At 40.5% G+C, this 22,532-nt stretch overlaps 1 protein-coding gene across 1 annotated transcript in view; it reads left to right on the top strand.

The window, feature by feature from the left end:
* The window catches only part of kcnh2b (potassium voltage-gated channel, subfamily H (eag-related), member 2b), a 405,497-nt gene that overhangs the window by 51,517 nt on the left and 331,448 nt on the right, over nt 1-22,532 (top strand). The window lies entirely within an intron of this gene.

Below are 22,532 nucleotides of genomic sequence, written 5' to 3'. Positions count from 1 at the left end.
AGCTAATGTAGCATAGCCCAAAAAGCTAAGCTGCCAATAGGCAGCCAGGCTGCTGAAGGCAGTGTAACAGCTGGCATCACGTTGTTTTGTTTCTGTGCAGCCTAATCACCTCATCCCTAGATGAGCATACTTGTAGTGAGAAAATTTATAAATCAGGATTAATCTCAGGATTACTTTCAAACCCTCTGTATTGCATTTTAAGATGTTCTTGTCACAGTCCATCCTGATTTCACTTGTACAGTGTGAGCAACAAGGGCATGCACAACCATCAGATTGCGTAGTGTGAGCATAGAAATTGTGCGTGATGCTCATGCGTTGTAAGCAATGCAACCGCACTGTATGAGCTGACTTTCTGCAATGTTTGTTAGAGTCAGATGGAGATCGCAATGTGAATGCCAAGCTTAAGAGATGCTTTAGAGGTGAGAGAACTTTTGCCAAGCTTTCTGTCCAAAAATAAAACTTAGTATGATTGCTCTTAAAGGTCACAAATTTTACCCCCTTAAAGACAAGTTTGTATTGGTCTCAGAGGTCCCCAAAACATGTCTTGGAAGTTTGTTGCTTAAAAAACACTCCAGTATTGGATTTTTGCATGTCTAAAAACACTCTGTTTCAGGCCTGCTCAGAATGAGCTGTCTCTGTGTCTGTGTCTTTAAAAGTTAATGAGCTGCCTGACTCCACCCCTGACCACACCCCTCTAAGGGAATGGATGTGGCTTAATGGATGTGGTTCACCTGATCTGAGAGGAGGATCAGGAGAGGAGGGTGGAACTTTCTTCCAAGCAGGGTGGGCCAACTGAACCTGGGGGCTGGGCTAACTCCCCACATGACATCATTAAAGGAAAATCTGAGAATGGCTTGTTTCAGCACACATTTTCTGAAAGGTGGAGAAAGAATGGGGGAGGGAATGGGTTTTTCTTCAACTTGGGGGAATGTGGACATGCCAGGGGTACATATTTTTATTAGAAAAGCCTGAAAAAGTGTATTATGCACATGTGACCTTTAATGAAAGAAAATAAATGAAAGCAGGGCTAAAGGATTTTGGAAAAGCATCATTGCAATTATTTGACTTAAATTACAAATTCATTATGAACTTTTTGAAGGGAATGATGATGTTAATTTCACTCTCACTTTTAATATAAAAAAACACATGCAAAAAAAGGAAGTAGGGTTTTTTGCAAACTTTTAGAAAAAAATTACACTCCAATATTTCATGATGTGCAATGCATAATATCTCTGCTGCAAAAAATATTGTATTAAACTGGTATTTGACACATACCAGGCTCAAGAAATATTGCATCTTTTGCATTTTGACTCTTTCAGAGGGCATTATTGTGATTTTATCTAAATTTTTATTATTTTTCCAGCCTTATGGAATAATAAATTCATAAACAGAAATCACTCTCAGATAGGGTTTGTGGTGTGTGGGCAGGTTTGACCGTCGTGACTCTTCTCTCTCTCTCTGTCATAGTCTCACAAAGTCACACACAGTCTTAGGTAACCCCCACACTCCACCGTCAAGCCATCAGAAATCTGCTGATCAAATGAAGCGGACACACCTCATCCATAATGCACACAAGGAGGAAACACTATGCCACCTCCTTTTGTCCCCTTTGCCTCCTTTCTCTCCTCCCTTACTCCTCTCTCCTTCTCCAGACTAGAACAGCCCTTCCTGAAGGCAGCCTAAGCAGCGAGTGTGCTTTTAGTTGGACTACCAGGCTGTGTAGCCATGACCCACACATGCATACGAACAAAGGCTGTACACATGCGTGAACAGGTCGAGCACACACATGATGTACACACACAGGCTTCATCTGAGCCCATTTATCTGGTGCCAGGCTAAGGCATGAGCCTTCACGATGATGGATCTCCCCTCTCACTCTCACGCTCAATTGTCCAAGCCTGATTGCTCACCAGCTTAATCAATCATGCTCTCCAGGTAAACCTAGGAAACATGCACACACAGACTCAGCATGTAGAGGTTTGGGAACACAGAGGGCTACCGCTGCCCCAGTTGGCTTTGTTAGGCTTTAAATCCTCTCTCTGGCCAAGTGTCACAACTGCGTGGTTTTTATGTTGGCCTTTGGTTCCAAGGGAAATAGTTAGGGTAACTTGGGTTGAGTTGAAAAGAAAACAAAAGGGCAAAGAGGTTTTTGAGCTGTATAAAAGAGAGGAAAAGAGTAAATAGGACCATGAAGAGAAATGTGGACTTGTGATCCATCTGTCTCTAAATCTCAGTCCTTCTCTCCTCAACCTCTCAGCTCTTATTTCTCATTCATTTCCTCTCAATCTCTTTTCAGACTTAAAGCATTTACTTGCAACTCCCTGCAAGTTTCCACAGTTTCAGATTTGTTGGAAGACAACCACAGCCTGCAGTAAATTTCATTCTCTCCTCCTGGAACTGAGGTTTGATTTACTTGACTTTTCCAGTTGTTTCAGGTTCTCTAGTGCTTAGTTTGATGACCTTTTAGGGATATTTTCTCAGATGGACACCAATTAAGTCTTGCAAATTGTTGGCTAGAACAAGTACTTGTAATAAAACATAAGAAAGCCAGTGCAATCTCAAAAATGAAAGATTTTTGTCACATTAAATGCACAAAGTCAATTAAATTTAGGAGATATTTAATACAAATTTTGATGAGAGAGAAATGTGCAAAGTCTTTGGTGATTAGACTCCATTGTGATGACTTCATGTATTTAATGGGATTGGGAGGCAAACAGCAGTAATAGGACACCCCTCTATGGAGTCTAGACCAGTGGTGGGATACAGCATTAGATGAGCAGAAGACCTGTGAGGATCTGGACGAGATGCCGATGAACTGAATGGAGGTGTCCGGGTTGGAGGAGGGTTTCAACACTGAAATGAGAGGCTGACTGTGGAAGAGGGATAACGGAATGACTGCTGTGATTTTACGGGCACCTGGCACACTTTCCAGGGCCTGATCCAGCTCACTGCACACTGGATACCCTGGATGACAACACTTTTGCCGAGTAGCTTTGACATTTCAACTGTTGTGATTGAGTCAAAGACAGTAATTATGAAGCATGTTTAAAAAAATGGAATGGGGATTTTTCTGCCATGCAACTGGGAATGTATCATGCATGCATGAGGCATGCTTGTGTGTCAAAAGACTGTTGCAAAATGCAAAAATAAAAAGAAGACGTCACCATTCAGTGTTGTACTCAAAACCACACTATCCGAGACCAAGATAAGCCTGTGACTAGAGTGCACCAAGATCAAGACAAGACCAAGACTTCTTGGTGTCGAGACCGAGTCAAAACCAATACCGAGACAAGCCAGACCAAGACCATAAAAAACAATTTTAGAAAAGCATTACAAGGTTGAACAGTTAAAGAGCATTCTTTCTTTAATTTTATTTTTCTTTTAAGTAAATTTGACAGATAAAAACAAGGTGTCTGCAACACGCAAAAACCTCAAATCTTAACAAATTTGTTCAACTAACTTATTGTAAACAATAAATCCTTGTATGTATTTAAAAGCCACTGACAAGTCTGGAATGATTTTAAATATCTGAAAATGTGATGTTTATCTAGATTTGCCAGGTGAATGAGGCCTAAAGTAAGTGTTCAGAGGTATTTTAGACTAGAAATAAGATGGACTGATATCCGAGGTTTTGCAGGTGTCACTATTTGTTGTTTTAGCAAGTGCTTCTTATTATCACATTAATGAAGTCAAAGAATAGCAGATCAGTGCTGGTCTCAACCGGTCTTGATGGAAAATCCCGAGTCTGGCCAGTTTGAGACTGAGACATGACCAAGACTGTTCTTGAGTCGCTCAAATATTATAATTAGCTGCACTACATCCAGCTCTATATCACCATGTTTCACTCACCTCTGCTGACATGTGGACCTTTGTCTTCTGTTTCATTCCTCACCAACTTCACAAGGAGGATGAAAAACAAACTTGAAGGAAACAGAAAGCTCCTGCATCACCTGTAACTCAGAGAACAACTTTATTAGATTGCATGGAAACACATCAATCTAATAAAGTAATTCTCTAAACTAAAAGTGTTGCTGGAGCTTTCTGTTTCCTTCAAGCTTGTCTAATTCCTTCCACCACCTACCAGAACATTGCTTACATCAGCCTGTTATGACGTGACAGATGCGTTATAATACAGGTTGTCTGCATCAAGGAGCCGAAGACAGTCATGATGAGCTGGATCAATGCAAGGATGCCAGCGCTGTCAGCGTTGAGCTGCTGGAGCAAGTCTGAATCCCATTTCAAGAGTTTGCTGATTGACAGTTCCTTTCTGTAACAGCAGAGCTAAGAGAGGTGACAGAAATCTGTGAATACAGAAGATTTTATGTGTTTTAGGTTCAAGATAGTTTAATCTTGTCAAACTGAGCTCCTTGAAGTGGAGATGAAAAACAGAACAAAATGTGGTGCGTTTGATTTTATCTGAAGCAGATATGGCACCACAGTCAAAACTGATATCCACACAGATCTGATAGAATAACTTGAGAGTATCTCACTTTATTTCCGATCGGTAACTTCTGTCTTAAACAAACTAAACATGGGTATAGGGGGTCTGTGTTGTCAAGTATTTATAGAGTCTGCTAACTCATGTATGACTTACATTTACAAGGACCAGAGGTCAAATGATCTGACATCAAATCCTTAAAAGCTTTATTCCTGTCTCTTCCAAGTCTTGCATCGTCACCTCTTTGCCCTTGTTTGTCACTCTGACTGTTTTATACGTGAGATCTTTGTAAACCAGATGGGTCCTGTGCAGCATAAATGTTTGGGAAGGATTCAGCCAGGATAAAGACAAAGGACAGAAAGATACAGCCTTTAAGCAGAAGTGCCAAATCATAGATGTGTTACAGTTAACTGTCCATTGGTCAGGACATCCTCCTTGATCCCTCACACATCCATGAGCAGCCATTCCTTTTAGGACCATAAAGCCAGGGGCTTTATAAAAGCCCCCTCTCATTTCCCCCAGGGATGGGTAAATCGGTAATGTTTCATAACTCTCACATAGTGAACACGCTATTTTAAGCAGCGATATTTAGCGTGACATATGTTCTAGTACTCTCCAACTGAAAATACTCTGTGAGAAATAATAAGAACATAAACAATGGTAAATCCTCTCCAGCCATGTCTCTGGCTTGACTAGCACAACGAGCATGATAACAGCATTAACAACTGTTTTATGACAGCTACGGTAACTCTCAAGGGACATGCAAGTCAAAAATACTAGGTAGGGATACCAGAGTGGAGAAGATTAGCCTGCTTATAACAAAACTGGTGGTTGCAGATACGCTCAAGTTAAAGACTTCAGCAAGGTAAATGCCATTCACAAGCCGGAGAAAAAGCCGCCATCATGACTATCAACACCTACAAGAGTGGAGCTGGTGTACGAAGAAAGATTAGGGTGTTGTTAAGGTGACAGGGATGACAGACTTGAAGATGGATCTCTCCATGGAGTCAGATGTTATCGTTAGCTATCTTCTTTCAGAATAGTGGGCTTTGGTCTGTGAAGGAGTTGATGTCAATGGATCAGTAACGTTTGGACTGTCTTATTCTTACTATGAAGCTCTGCGTTGATGTTCTCCTTAAATTAATAATTTCAGTGGCCCTCGGTATGATTTGCGAGTACTCGAGTTTTTCAACAGAAACCATAGTTCTCTGACGCAAAACAGAGCATTGCTCCCACCGGGTGGGGTAGGGTGTCTTTAGCCCAAATGAAGGAGTTCAGGTATCTCTGGGTCTGGATCAAAAGTGAAGGTTGAATGGACCCCGAGATGAACAGGCAGATTGGTGCACCATTGGCAGTTTTGCAGATGTACCATTGTGGTGAGGAGGGAGCTGAGCCCCATGGCAAAACTCACAATTTACTAATTGGTCTTTGTTCCAACCCTCACCTATGGTAATGAACTCTGGGTAATGACTGAAAGAATGAGCTTGTGGTTTCAACCTGTCTACATGAGATTCCTCAGGAGGGTGTCTGGGCTCAGCCTTAGAGATAGGGTGAGGAACTCCCACATCTGGAGGGAACTGGATGTAGAGCCGCTGCTCCTCGAAAGGAGCCAATTGAGGTGGTTTGGGCATCTGATCAGGATGCCTCCTGGTCCTGGAGGTTTTCCGGGCACGTCCAACTGGGAGGAGACCCTGAGGTAGACCCAGGACTCACTGGAGGGATTATATTTCTTATCTAGCCTGGGAATGCCTCAGAATCCCTCAGGAAGAGCTTGACAATGTAGCTGGGTAGAGAGATGTCTTGATGTACAAGCTGCTACTGCGACGATAAGCAAAAGAAGTTGGATAGATAGGCTCTCTGTGTTTATAATGGCTGTTGTGCAGGAAATGATGATTCTTTTAGCCAGTCAGTGAACTGCAGTGTGTCTAATGTGTGTGAGCTCCACTGTTTGGGGCGGAGAGGTAGGCTACCAAAGTGTGCCGAAAAAGTAGGACGATATGGGTCAGGTATTTAGGATGCTTTCCAACTATTTTTCAATCCAAATACTTTGTATAAATTAATTGACAAGTGTTTTATTTTTTTTTAGTTTAGTTCATTCGTATGAATCCAATACTGACAGCCTCCAAGTCGACAAAACCTTGCACCTGACCCTTTGATCTTCCCTTACAGGGAAGGGAGTCCCTTACAGGATCCAAGATTCCAGGTTGGGAACCAGTGATTTAGCTGACCAGCATGATGCAAAAGGGACGAGTTCACTGATAGGTTTTACCTGTGGATAATTTACATTTGCAAACACATTTTTTTCCTCAACACTTCTAGTAAGACCAGCTAAACCTTTGCATCCAACATTGTTGATTTTTGATTATTTTTTTCCCAGCATTAGCCCAGGGTGTTTGCTGTAAACCTGTAAATCTAATCTCTGTAGGAGTCGTTGCTGAGTGTCTGTCTGATATCGTGCCATTGAATCTCTCTCTATATGCCTCTATATTCAGTTACAGACAGTCTCCTGAGGAAAGGTCAGAGAAATCTTCACCCCACATGCATATTAAGCTGGTCCAGTTTGTTCGACTGTGCGTTATTAACACCCCCGGGATTTATGAAGACTGTCTTGAGTGCGCTGTAGGTGTTGAGGACTAGCAGGCGTCTATCAGACAATGTAAGGGTTTTAAGAGCACTGTGCTGTGATAATGCAGTGAGCCCAGAGGAGCAGGCTGTCCTGTGTGACTGGGGGGGACTCTTGATTGCCTAGCAGCGGTAGCTAAGCAAAGCACTTAGAGACCTGCATCCTCTCTGGAGAGGCTGGCACTCTGCGCCGATGACTGCCGTGGTTGATCCCACCTCTAGCAAAGAGTACAAAACGCTCAGACACACACACACACACACACACACACACAAAACAAACAGGAGTAATGCTGTCAGTCGACGCCCACACAACAACAAGTTGCATTAGGTTTTTGAACCAAGTGGAGAGGCGTCCATTTGCAAAACACAGATGAAGAGCTTTTTGTTTGTTCCAGCACGCACCAGCATGGTAACAACATGACCTTGTTCTTTGTTATGTGGTGTAGCAGGCGAGAGTAAAAACAGAGGAGAGCGAGGAAGGGGATACGAGTGTCAAATAGGGCGGCGAATTCAGCAGCCCTGAGATAAATCAGTGGTTTCAGCCCCAAAATATTCAGGTATTTTAATCCTTAATTTTAGATTTAGATTAGCACATTTAGCTTATATGACGAATTTTGAAATGGATTTTTGCATATTTGAATATCAAAATTCTGTTCTCTCATGAATTATTTTGGTCTGTTGACTAATAGTTTTTGTCAGAATTTTAAGAAGCTAGCCACAATAAGATGCTGAAAAAATTCCTGAAGTTAAATCACCAGTAGAGGCACTGGCAGACTTTTCTCTATTGCATAGTCTACATCACATAAAACTATTAGTGCAATAATCTGGACCACATTGGATCAGATCACAAAACTGGAGGATTATCATGGCTAAATCACCCATTCATACACTACAGTGTCAGTGTAACTCTTGCAGCCTGTGTTCTAAGCTCTGTGTGAGCATATCTGTGCATTTCCCTTCCTTATTTTTTGTTGACACCCAAATAATGTATCCTGACATGTTGAAGTGTTCCAGCCCTGCCTTGTGTGTCCGCCTCATTAGTCACTCAGCGCGCTGTACCAGGCTGCTCCGCGTGCTCGCCCACAGAACACACTGATACGCAAAGGAAAGGGCCCGAGACTGTGCAGAACCATCGCAGCATCCAAATCAATCCTGGCATCTACAATAACACATGCTCTAGGTGATGTGAAGTAATGCTGTGTGTGCATGTTTCTCAGAGTGAAATGATAGTTAACATCCATACTGAGTACACAGCAGCAGCCCTGTTCTTTTCAGGCTGAGGAGACAAATTTAATTCAATTCAAGCAGTCAATTTAGTCTTGCCCTGGGAAGCCTCTTATTTAAATATTATGAGTAATCTTGTTAGGATGGGAATCAGCAGATAAAAAGTCTGGGACTCAGTATGAAGCACCATCTTATAAATTCAGTAATGATCTGGTCACTATAGTTTCAGAATCCACAATGAGCTGCATATGTTATGAGTAAGGTAACTGCACAATGAGTCCCTTTTTTCGGTCCAAAATCGCTGCTTGTCTAAAAAGAAATATGATCTCATGTTGTGTTAACTATGTCATGGATTATCATCCATCAAGGTCAAACTTTGTACTCACAGCTATGTACAACAAGTAAGAGTAAATTAAAAGATGCCTTTTCTTACTCCTCTAAGGACTTTTAAGTAGTTGGATCATCACTTTAAGCACAAGCTTGTGTAAAAACCATAATGTGTGAAGCGCTGTAGAAAACTAGAAGTGGATGGAGACTACATAGCGAGTGTAGCAATGTCAAGAACATAGCTTCAAGAGAATGCAGCTATGTAGAGAAAGTACATAGTATATAGCTTAAGTAGCTACATAATTGGCTACACAATCTATGTAGATAAAGAAATTAAGCAGGTATGTAGAGAAAGTAGCTATCTAGATTAGATAAACTATGTAGCTACATAAACTACATAGCTTAAGCTAAAGTAGCTATGTAAATAAAGTAGCTACATAGTTTTAGTAGCTGCATAAACTATTTAGCTTTGTAAACTATATAGCTAAAGCTAAAGGAGCTATGTAATTTATGGAGCTACAGAAACTATGTAGCTCCATAAACTACATAGCTGAAGCTCAAATTGCTGTGTAGAGAAAGTGCCTGTGTAGTTTTAGTAGCTAAATAAACTATTTATCTATGTAAACTATGTAGGTAAAGCTAAAGAAGCTACAAGAAAAAGTAGCTATGTAATTTATGTGGCTACATAGACTATGTACCTATTGAAACTACAGTAGCTATGTAGAGAAAGTAGCTATGTAGTTTTAGTAGCTACATAAACTACATAACTACTTGAACTATGTAGATGAAGCTAAAGTAGCTATGTAGAGAAAGTAGTTATGTAGTTTATGAGCTACATAAACTACATAGATAAAGCTTAAGTAGCTGTGTAGAGAATGTAGCTACATACTTTACCTAGCATTTGTGAGCTTAGCTTTAGTTATGTTACCTGTTATCTACATTGCTAAGAAGTGTAAAGAAAAGACTTTCGTGAGTATCTTGAGGAATTGTTTTATACTGTAGTTATTCTTGGAGAGACGTTTCTATTTGTAACTATTAAATGTCGAATTTTGATTTTTCCCCTCACACTACATGAGTAGTGCTGTTAAGTTTATTCTAAACCCCTGTTTTCTTGTGATGCTTATTCATCAAGTTTTACTAAATCTGATGAGATCTGATCATACTACTGATAATGTAAGAAATTGATCCGGGTTGAACTGATTAAGTGTTGTATGTGAATCTCTAGTATTTGCAATGCAAACCACATCCTGTCTCTGACTCACTTAAGCTCAAATGTGCCTGAAATAACACAAAACAATGTGCCTAACAGATCATAACTCGCTGTATTTGTACAGATGGCTCTTACCTGCGTCGATGATGGAGGTGGTATTACAGGTTCAATCATCGTTTTGTCACATGGTCCCTGGAAAGCGTGTTCATTTTACTATTCATTTCAGTCTAATGTGATACTTACAGGTGCTGAGGGACTCTGCTGTGCTTCATATTTGAATGTTATCTCCTATTATATTACCCATACTCACATTCCTCTTATTTATAGGCCCATAAAAAGAGGGAGATGTAGATTTATATGTAAATGAATATACCTGTCTGTCAACCATAGACAGCTAAATTTCCTGCAAGATGAGAAAGTAATTGCTTCAGGAATGCAGGGTGGCCACTGAAGAAAGGGGTTTGGCTTACACAGGTATCTATCTGTATAAAAGTGTAATCCTTAGATACTTTGGTTAACCATGAGTTTTCTTAGAAATTGTAATCCATTACATCAAAACTTTCAACTCTATGCATTATTCTGTACTGAGCGTTTGCATGGATTTTCTCTAAAGGTTTATTTTTGGGCATTTGGTGCCTTTATTTGATAGAGGAGAGGACAGTGGATAGAGTCGGAAACAGGGAAGAGAGTGGGGAGAGACATGCGGTGAAGGGCCTCAGGCCGGATTCGAGCCCGGGCTGCCCACGTACACGGGGTGCGTGCCTTATCCATTCTGCCACCTGCGCCCCAATTTGCATGGATTTTCTGCAAACATGCGCCCACATGGAAATGTCCACTGATTGTCATGAATTTGCAAAATGTTATTTTCTTTGCTTTCTCCATGCGAATTCACCTCACCCTTTGTGCAAATCTATTTATGCTGTGGTTTGGTTCACTTAAGCTATCCATTTTAGTCAATATCCATCCGGCCCCCCTGGGACTGCAGGGGGCTTGAGCCAATCCTGTCATTTAGCAAGAGGAGCAGTAAGCCTTGGCCTGGTAGCCAGTCAATCATAGGGCTGACCAACAAAATCACAAAGCTCTACTTTACCAAGAAGAAAACCTGGAAAACCGCCTCAGCCAGATGATCCCGAGGCTCAGCTCGCCTCACAGCACCAGGCCTCAGGACAGCCCTCACACCATCCCAACCCGAATATACCATACAACGCCAACATGTGACACATCTCCTGTATTATTTTACTTAATATGAGCGCAGAGAAGTGCTTTAAAGAGAGCTTACTTTAATCAGGGAGCAGGTGTATCGCCACATCCAGGTGTGCAGAATATGTTTCCTTGTAGGTGTATTTTGACAAAGTTCGACATTGCTGTGATTGCATTGTAAAAGGACAGTAAAATTCCACTATTCCATTTTTTTTAGTTCCATCATATTAAAAACTTGCTTTCCAAAACATAAAATTGATGCAGGGGACCCTCAGAAACTTCAAAACCGCCACTCCTGCAAGATTTGCGTTGCGTCTCTCAGGACCCGCTCCCAGTGCAGCCCTCTACACCAGACTCATAAGCCTGTCGTCGTTTCCTTCCTTTACTGTGTGTGTGTTGGAGAGTGAAGGCCGTGTCCTCTTCATCATTGTGACCAAGTGAGCGTATGTGTTATACAGAGGAAGTGACAGATTATGATGTATCAGGGGGGCAAGGACAGGGGCAAACTGAAGCGAAAGGTACAACAGCTTTTTATTTTATAGAGAATGTGCACATATTTTTGATTTTTTCCTAGCACCAGTTTTGTACAAGTGCACCCAAGAAGTCTTCTGAGAGAGGAATCAAGGAGGTATGGAGCAACGGTGTGGTGTGCAAATCGACATAAACAGACAGACATGTAGTAAGTAGTACGATTTAGTCTGACCTATTTGACCCCAATCATGAGAGAACAGTTACTGTGAAAATTTTGACTCAAACACCCAATTAATTTACTTCATTTTTTTGTACAAACCAGTGTAAAAATACACTACAATACAGGAAATAAAGTTTTTGAAGCTCAAGATTTTCTGGGGGAGGAAGCCAAGACCCTCTGCAAATCACACACATTGTTGAATTAAATCCTGCATGCCTCAAACCAGAAGTGCACATCAGATTTTCTACTATAACCCCAGCTAAAGATGCATGTTTGTAGATCAGGGAAATTAAATCATTTTTTTGTGGGTTGCACTACACAAAAATCTGCCAAATAAGCTTGGTCTGTATTTCTTCAACCCTGTCTGTACTGGTGCCTGCAGACTGGAAACGCCCCATAAGAGCAAGACACTCATCCTTCACCCATGTTTCCTGCTTTCAACAAATCATCTTTGAGGACCAAATGTTGTCAAACAGTTCCCGCCCACTGACAGGTGCCTTAGTGAAGACATAATCAATGTTGTTCTCTCCACCTGTCAGTGGTCATTATGGTTTGGTTGATCAAGTCTCACACTTATCTGTTATTCTAGCCTGGTCTGATTACATGTCAACAGTATGTTTCCTACCTTGTGTTTGCCTATGTGTCTGTGCTTAAACACTGTATGTGTGTAAGAAAGGGAGACTGTTTTGGAAAAGTCTCAGTGAAAAGGGTGTATGTATGTGGAAACCTCTGCTGTAATCTGAATCGGGGTATCCTGTCCGCCCGCGTGTATGCATCACAGTCATCTCACACATTCACACAAGCACACACAGCCTCACATGCTTTAAAAAGTTCTCGTCTAAAAAGGATTTTCTGTGTTCTGAAGTTCAAAATGAAGCACTTACTTTGAAAGTGCTGTTTTTAATGTTTCCCCTGATAATGCAGCCATAGCAACAATGTTTAGAGGTTTGCCAATAATGATTGGCAGCACACATCTAAATCAGTTTTTAATATCCAGGCCTGACACATTTATCTCTAGAAAGTGTTATAAAACCAGGTTATTCCTGAAAGAGCCTGATCTTTGAGAGGCACTTTGTACTGACTAAATGTATTGATTGTGTGGACATTATAAAATGACACAAATGGCCAAAACCTGAGGTTACCCACCAACAAATTGGTCCAGAAATAACTGTATAAACCCAGACAGTTCTCAAGCTTTATAACCTTGTTTTTGTTGTCTATGAATTGTGTAACTGTTACAAAAAAATGTGTTTCCTGTAAATGGGATTTTGAATCACCATGAAAATTAGGGATGCCTGATCAGGTGCTGCAGCCAATCATATTTTTGTTATTAAGGAAAGGCACACACCTCTCTTTAGAAGGCCTCACAGCTGACATTGCATATCAAAGCAAAAACCAAGCCAAACCAAGGGGGGTTAGTAAGAGAGGAGACCAAGAACCTGACGGTCATAGTCATGTCAAACACCAGTGTTACGGTTTAACGACTGACTGTGTTAACTGGTGACTATATGACAAATGCATCTGGGGTAATAATGGAGATCAAACTTAAAGAGCTCATCTTCTAATTCTAAGCATGTATCAAAATTAACAGAAAATATTGTTTTAATGATGTTCTAACTAGAACAACTGCTGAAACTTTCAGCTGAAAAGTCACCAGTTAACACGGTCACCTGTTAAAGCATGACGCCTGCTCTCCCACAGTATCGTTTTCATCAAAGTTTTTGGATTTATGACCATTCAAACAACACACAGTGGGTGGGCAATGTGATGTTTTGTGAAAGCTCTTCAAAAGTGCCCTAAAACTTTGTAAATAAGTCAAAGGCACAGCTTTAATGCTCCCCTTGTTTTGTTGTTGGCCTATCACCACATATATGCACCAGCACATAAGAAATGCTGAGCCATTATGCAGCTATTTGGGAAAAAAAACATTCAAATTGGCCTTACTGCATTAATGGTGATAAAGATTAGTCTACTGTCTGTGAGAGCTGATGTAAGAGCTCTGCGGTTGTTATGACCAAAAACTTTCTAGAGATCAGGAAATAGAACATGACCCCCAGAATTGAATCAATAATGACATACTTAAAGAGTCACATCCCTAGTGTTTAGCCTTGCTAAATGAACTGTGCTCTACTTTGACTGTTTTCTGCTGTCTTACTTCACACTTGTCTAAACTGAAATCACAAGGAACATTTGCAGTGTTCACTCAGGTAATTTCTGGTTTCAGCGTGTATGGCATGATATCAATGGCTATTTTTGTCGAAGCTGTTGCACTTTTATTTTTCGCTGGATCTTAGAATGCGGATTTAATCCATCTTTGAAGGAAATCCACCTATTTTACATGATAGCATCCTTTTAATATAATCACTTCTTACTCTATAAGGATATTGTCTGTGTCTTGCACGCTGCTCTGCTTAGCTTGAGCAACTGTTTTATAAAATCTCAGGAGACTTATGGGTGCTGCCATAGTGCCAGCTGGACCCGCACAACACAGCACCCATCAAGACAGAGCGGTGTTAAGGACAGTAATAGGGTGAATAGGCAGAGCGGGTCCATTCTTAAAGCTTTATTACTTCATTCTCCAGCATGGCACTGCTCCATCAGGGCCTGTCAATCAATCCTCAGCGCGGCGTGCAGGCCCTAATATCAGTCAGATGTGTTTCATTCTCCTTTATGTGTTCAAATGACCCGGCTTTCTTGGTTATGGTGAATTTGTCATGCTGCTGAACACACGGGGCAAATGGCATCATGGCAGAATAAGAGTGGGAAATTGAGAAATATGTCATTTTAACAAAAGGAGGCTGTTTGGAATAGGATATGTGAATTATTAGGTATGTGCTGTGCGTGCCTAGGTGCATACTACTAGGATGGATTTGTTAGAGAACACATGAACTTCCTCTTACTTCAGTGAGGTAAATGGGAAGCTATATGGACTACTTGATTAGACTAATTCAGATGGAAAGCTATAGTTATTGTCTGTTTGGAACCACCATGATCGATGTTCTTTAGTGAAAATTAAAAAAAAAAAAAAACGATTCAGAGACCAAGGATTCCCCTCTGCCTCCCTCTTTGCATCTATTTCTGTCTCTTTCTCTTATGCACATGTGCAGCTCTGCAGACGTGCACGCACACAGACACAGGAAGGAGAGAGGGAGACGTATGTGCGCGTTCATACTGTCTTTGATCGTACCGAGCTGTGTTACATCCCTCTGAAACTGTTCAGAGATCAAAGCAGCACTAGCATCGCTTATGTTTTGATTCATGTAGTTGAAGAAAATATTTTTAGTCCCAAATAGGCCGGGTGACCTTTCACAACAAAAACTACATGCTGAATGTGTCAGTGTTGTTTTCAGGCTGTAAAAGGGAGGTAACTGGAGATTGTTCATTTTCAGGATTTTCAGCAAGATGTTCATTTGTGAACAAACAGCAATATTTCATCTTTATTTTTCCTTCAAAGTAGGCTGAAGAACTACACCTCCAGTTCCAAAAAAGCTGGGGCACTGTGTAAAATGTACAGAGCAGTTTTCCATTTTGCCTCAGTCCATTTCAAATAAGCTTTGGCTCAGAGCAGAAGGCGGCATTTCTGACGTCAAAGCTTAGTTTTTGGGAAGGAAGTAGCTCTATTTTGGTGAAGGTCGAAGCTTAGTTTTGTGGGAGGAAGTAGCTCAGTTTTGGGAGAGGTTGAAGGTCAGTTTTTGGGGGAGGAAGTCGTTCAGTTTTGGGTGTTGCAGTAGCCTATTTTTCCTGGGAGGCAGTAGCTCAGGTTTGGGCATGTCAGTAGCTCAGTTTTGGGGGTGGAAATAGTTCAGTTTTGTGGGAAGTTGAAGCTTAGATTGTGGGAAGTAGTAGCCCAGTTTATGGGGAGGTTGAAGCTTAGCTCTGGGGGTGGAAGTCGCTCAGTCTTTGGTGGTGGTGGTGATGGTGGGTGGGTGGGTGGGGGGGTCAAAACTCAGTTTTGGGGCTGGCAGTAGGCCAGTTCAGGGAGAGGTTGAAGCTTATCTTTTGGGTTCAGAAAACAGAGTGACTACTTCAAATCCAACAATCTACTGCTCAGCTGCTCCTTCATGTGCAGCAGACCCTTACATTGCCATCAGTGTCTAACTAACGATTAGTGTAGTATGTCTTCTCCTACTTCATGAAATTCAAAGAATCTGTAACATCTTTATTGTTTTGCATTGGCTAGTATAACTCTAAATAAGGAAGATGATATACCTCTCTTTGACAAAGACAGCTGTAGTCATCTGTATTCTTTTTTGTTGGTCAATATTTCCAGCATTGGGAGGAGCAGCTGTTAAACAGCACTGTTTGAATGCTCAGAGAGTCACAGCGGTGCGTGGGTTTGACTAACCTACCTGTCCCCATGGCTTTTACTCAGAGTGTAAAATCGAAGGCACTCGTCGAAGCAACATTCATCCGCACCACTCATTTGTCTCTCACCATTATTCTTCATCCTGAATGCTAATGCACTGAACCTTTACTCTCTGTTTCACTTCTGTGGAAACACTAATGTTGTCTGCTGCTGTGTACAGTGCATTAGTATTGTGGGCTGGTGAATTATTTTTCACTTCAATTAGAATTACTGCAGAACCTCACTCCCAAGTGGCACAGTCCAAGGAAACAGTGTGAATATTAGCTCACCAGCCTTTTCAATTACACATTCTCTCACTGTGTCACAGCTTTTACACTGACTCTTATGGTTTTTTTTTTTTTTTACAAGGTGCTTTACTCCAGTGGCAGCATCATTGATGCATCACAACACAAATGTTTAAACCAAGGTTATAATAGTTTTGGATTTTTATTTTGTTTTCACTTTCTGTGTTTGATTTCAGTTTAGTTTTTATTAGTTTTGACTGCTGGTTTGTTAGTTTATTTATTTATTTATTTATTTATGCAAAAATGCTTTGTTTAAGTTTAGTTTTTATTGGTTTGAGTGTTAGTTTTAGTTTTTTTGCGGGGCTGAGTGAGTGTCATTTTTAAAAACATATTAAAACAGGCTACTCTTCACTTACCATTTATTTATTTAATGATGATGTTTGAATACAACTACAGACATAAAACTACCTCAATGTGAAGTCTTAACCAATCAGATCAGACTTCTGTGTAGGTGCCAGTCAGTATGGTTGTGTCAAAGACTAAAACTAAGCATATTCTGTCTCCATTTTCATTTTATTTTAGTAAGCTTTGTATGTGCACTATACAGTTTTAGTTAGTCTTTGTTTTCTTTGGTAAAAATTAGTTTTGATTTAGTTTCAGTTTACTAAAATGATTTTAGTTTTAATTATTTAGTTAGTTTTAGTTAACTATAACAACCTTGGTTTAAACCAGTGATTTCTGTGTTGCAAAAATCCATACTATGGCAGAAATTTTACTGGCGATGGTATTGATACTGATTCATCGCCCACCACTATCTTACTTTTATTTTTTCTGCATTTCTGCACATTCTTTCGAAGCTTACCGACCTAACTTTCCAATACCATTGGTAATCATGGTAGAAGTGTTGAATTCAAGTGAAAGGACCTAGGTCAGAGACGGATGACTACAAGGAAAAGCTAGGCTAAGGTAAGATGGAGCAGAAAAAAACTAATTCAGTTAGGGCCACTTTGTCAAGGAACACACATGATTTAAAGCTATAAATATTTCTTTATCAGCAGTTTTTAATCAGCCTTTATTGCTATTATCGATATTGGCTCTTCCACAAGCCTCTGTGGAGAGCACTGAGCAGGAACAGCAAAAAACCTAGAGCAGAGCAGTCATCATGACAACAGACTGACACTGATTGAGACAGAGGCACAGTGAAGGAGGAGCTGGGGTGGAGGAGGGTTGCAAGAGCAGCTTGCAGAGAGTGCGGCAGAGCATAGCCTGGCTAGGGCAGTTTAGATAAAGCAGCACGAGGGCAATTAGACAAAAACGTGCTTTGAGCAAATCACGTGGTAGTCAGCTGATGAGGGCTTATGTGAGATCAGCTGATCTCAGTTATGGCAGCACTTCAGTCTATGGCCTGCCTGAACTAAAGCTATATGCTTGATTTGTAGAGGTCCTTGTGAGACAGAAGCTTCAGGTAGATTAATTTTTTTAAGTCCATCCCAATGTCATTGGCATGCTTGAATTTGTGGGCCGTGATGATTGCTTAAAGTTAAAGTCAACAAGACAATGATCTAATTTCCTATGATAAGGGGGCATAAATAAGCCTTTATTGTAAATACACAATGATCCTGTCATGATCTCTGTTTTTCCTGTGTTTATCATGTGTGGTTCAGTTTATTTAGTGTTTAGTTCATGATCCCTTGTGCTTGAGGTTTCGTTTTACTCCTTGTGCTCCATGTTTAGTTACTCCCTGTGTTTGTATTTGCTTCCTTACTCCCTCCTAGTGTCTCATGTTTGATTCTTCTCCTGGTGCAGTGTTCTCGTGTATTGTGTAGCGTTCCATGTTTCCTGTTTTATTTTGTAGTTGCCTTTCCTTGTGTTTGATTCCAGTTTTGCTTCCTGCTCGTTTCCCTCCTCTGTGATTACCCTCACTAGTTTCATCTGTGTCTCGTTATCCACACCTGTTTCTCCTTGTGTAATCACTCACAGTGTATTTAAGTTCTGTTTCTCCCTGTCCTTTAGCTTGTCAGATGTCTTCCCTGTGTCTTCCTCAGTGTTACTCCTTGTGCCTCTCGTGTATTTTACCCTTTGATGGACTTTGTTTTCAGTAAGTTTAGTTTATGAATTTTTCCCTTGTGAATTCCTCAGTTTAGTTTTTCCTTCTGTTTGGACTTCAGTCATTTTTTTGGATTTGCCTTTGCTTGAAATTAATCTTCCTTAGTTTATCTGCATTCGGGCCCCCCTTTTGAGTTTTTGCTGCAATCTGACAGGTCCTTTGTATTTATGTGGTGACTTTTGCAAGTTTCCTTTATTCTGATGGAATTGTATGAAAAAGTAAATAATTTCATTTGTATGTGGTGCACATTGTGCAGTGGTTAACAGAGTCTCCCTATGTGGAGTTTGTATGTTCACCCCGTGTCTACGTGGGTATTCTGGCATCCTCCTTAGACATTCTCATTAGGCTAATTCATGACTCTAAACTGTCTGTGAGTGACAGTCCAAGTGCTTGTTTGTCTTCATATATCTGCCCAGTGACTGACTGGCGACCAGCCCAGGCTGTACGCCGCCTCTAATGACAGTTGGGAATGGCTCCAGCCCCCGTGACCTCTCTCGGGATAAGCGGTATAGATAATGGATGAATGGCTGGATAATACATGACAAGTCCTTCATGCAGTAATGTCACATTCTAGCATGATTTAAATTGCCATCATTCACGAGGTTTTGTAATTATATTTGTTTTCTGCTACAATAAATTGGGCCTTTTCCCATGCTTACACGCCATATACAAGAGATGACAGCATAATAAATAATTAATACTTAGAGGTGATGATGCTTTCAGAGGCAATCTACATGATTTATGTCTAAGTTTAAAATGATCTGAAGAACCTTTTCTTCCAAACAATAAGTGAATGAGAGTGAGGAATCGATTAAGAGTGAACACATTTCACTTTGACGGTCGTGATGGATGTTTAGCTTGTAGTCAGCAGAGATGTCAACAAAGGATGGGCTCAAGACAAGTTCATGAGCTGGATGTAGACTGCCAACCATGCATGCAGTCATGCAAAAAGTTGGAAACTGTCCCAGTTTTTTTTGGAAGTCTATTGTCACAGCAGGTACACATAAAAGCTAAACTCATGCTCTGCTGGAGTAAAACAAGTACGCATGACTTACCTGAATTTAAAGTATTTTTTGCCATTCTTTTGGAGGGGTGGGTGGTAGTCTTGAAATGCACAGTAGAGCAAATACTATGGATTTCAAAAACTGTAACTCCCATAATCAGTCACTTCTCATAAAATGTCTATGATGTAATGCCCTTGCCTCTATTTTTTTATGCATCCATTGTTCTCCTTTCTCACAGAGCCTTCTTCTTTCCCATCGTTTTATACAAGAGTCTCTTGAGGTAAAAATTTTCCCTACTTTTTACCTCCCCACACTCCTACCTGTGTTCCATTTATCTTGTCCACTTAACCGGGGAAACGGGGAGGTGGGACAAGAGAGTCTCACATCCAGCATCGACCCAGCTGCTGCCTTCATAGACATTAGTATGCTCAGTGGCTGATAGCTAAAGAAGCTCCTGTCTCCTCTCATACCCCTGCAGGACAGACAGGGAAAGCTCCCTGTAACTTTGTCAGAGGAGCAGGGACTTCACCACGGCTCTGAGTAAGCAGGGAGAGCAGTCTGGCATTCATCCCGCCCACCAGAGCAGGCTTTCCTGACAGATCCTCTCTTAATGTAGCAGTTAAAAGTGTTTCTTTATAAAGTCTCACATTTTACCATGGGAGCTCTTGAAAGCCATTGTAATAATGCCACTTTTTTCATATGGTATGCCCTGCATTACGCAAGTATGTGGTTGCCTTTGTTTGACATGATAATTGGAAGTGCTAAAAGCATTTGTCTGGAGGTACTGAAAAGACAAAAGTCTGGCTCTATTGTCTGCATTTAAAAAAACGGTAAGACAGGATTTCTGGAAAAACACAATGCTGCGTGTAGAAAAAGTCAGTACTGGAATCTTCTGTCTGTAAACTAGATGCCAGATTGGGCATTTTATCATGCCTGCAGCCATAACCAGAGACATTTATACTGACTGTTGGTACATTGGACCATTTCATTTAAAAGCAATATTTCAGAAAGCCTCAAGGAAATATCTTCAAATCTCAAGCAATACACAAAGGAAATGTCAGCTTTGACACAAGGATGAAGTTATTCAGGTTCAATAATGTCAGAACAAAATGTTCTCGCCGTGAGACAAGAAATCTAATACTCACGCAGACACAATTTCACACAAAGATCCTCTAGTATGATAAATGATAACGTGATGACACTGAGGTCAGCTGCTGTGCAACCTTTCCTCTTCATGCCATTGTGTTTTTATGAGAATGTAGTTTGTCATATTGTCTCTTATGTATAAATTTATATCCCCTGTTCAGCCACAATTGTCATGATTATGGAGAGATTTGAGGATCTACTACTGGATGTCCTGTTAGAAATTCACGATTTAAAGTGGTACAAACAAAATAAAAACACCATACCCTTACAGGCCTGTCCACAGGATTGGCAGGGTCTGTGATAAACCCAGAGAATGGGCCCTCCCCAGTTGTGCTTTATTGATGATATCAGTGCATGTGTGCTGGATCAGTAGCATCGATGCTAGCATCCTAGCTAACAGTTACCACATGTAAGTGTGTCAAACTACTATTGGGTTCTGATGTCAGAATTATTGCTACTTAGTAATCAGTGCTACTTTTTAACCCCTTCTCAACAAGTTTTCACCCATTTTTGCTACTTGATTTTGACACCTGTATCCTATTTTGCCCATTTTGCAACTTTTAAGCCCTTCTTGCTGTTCTTGCCCATGTTTGCCACTTTATTATCCTAATTTTTGCAACTTCTGCCACTTCTCTTCACCCATTTTTGCCACTATAATTTGCTAATTTTTCCCACTTTTTGCCACTTTTAACCTTTTTTGCTTGCCACTTATTTTTACCATATTGTGCCCAGTCTTGCCTTTAATTACCACTTTTAAACAATTCTTGCTTTTTTCCACCCCTTTCTCCACTCTTTTTCCACTTAGCACCCATTTTTTTCCCCTTTTTTGCCCAATTTTCCCCACTTTTTTCAACTTTCAATTTTTATAAAATTTCCCTCTCATTTTGGCCAGTTTTTACCTTTTTTTGCTGCTTGTCACCCACCTCCTGCACCCACCACCTTTTGGTACTTTTAACCCTTTGTTGTTTGCTTCCACTTATTTTTATCACATTTTGCCACTTTTTACCATTTTTCGCTGCTTTTCATCCATTTTGCCTCTTTTTGCCACTCTCAACCTATTTTTTACCTCTTTTCACAATTATTCAATTCTTTTCCATTAAAGTCGTCTCAGTTTTTTTGTCTTTATTTTTGGCATCCTGACATTTATGATTTATTAATGATGTCCAACATCACTTTCCTCAAGGTTAAGTTCAGTGTGCTCATTCACATCGTTAACATTCTTAATAAGAGAGGTAATTCTGTTTTGAGTAAGGGAGTTTACATTTTAGATAAAGCTAAATTTTTACTACAACATAAATAAAATTCATGTTTTGTTGCTTTGAGAAGAGTGGTTATTATTCAGGTTAAAGTTAAAATATTGTTATCACAGAATAACTTCACTGTGGGACGGTGTTCTTTGGATGATGCGCCTCTCCCTTCTTTCTCCATACATTACCAACATCTCTACAGCCAAACAGCTCTAGTTTGGTCTCATCTGACCAAAGGACATGCTTCCAGTATCAGAGTCTGTCTCCAGGTTGTCCTCAGCAGACTTCAGTCTGGTTTGAAGGCGTCTCTTCTGCAGACTTTTTTCCTGTTCAGGGCTCTAGTGATCGTCTTCTTTGAGACCTCTTCTACTGTCTTGGCAGTTGTTCAGGGGTCTTTAGACACATCTTTTACTAGTTTTCTCAATAGAATGGAGCAGCCCTTTATTTCATTGAGATATTTCTCATAGTTAAAAAAATAAACTGCCTGGTGGGGTGCAGACTTAAAGCTGTTAATTCCCTTGTCTTCATCTGCAGATTAACATTGAGTCAGCTCTGTTGTTTTTAAAGAATGTGCTAACAGAAGTTGTTCTGGTGCTTCAATTTTATTTTACACAGTGAGAATAAAAACATTTTCAAAAGGAGTCTGTTCAAAGGAGGCTTTGAACATGCTGTTTTGAGGAGTTCAAAGTTTACAATGACCATGAGTTCCCTCTGAAGTCCTGCTTC

The sequence above is a fragment of the Cheilinus undulatus genome, linkage group 19, assembly GCF_018320785.1.
Source record: "Cheilinus undulatus linkage group 19, ASM1832078v1, whole genome shotgun sequence".
NCBI classification, from domain to species: Eukaryota; Metazoa; Chordata; class Actinopteri; order Labriformes; family Labridae; genus Cheilinus; species Cheilinus undulatus.
Note: the sequence above shows the minus strand (reverse complement) of the source record. Positions and strands in the feature narration are given on the sequence as shown.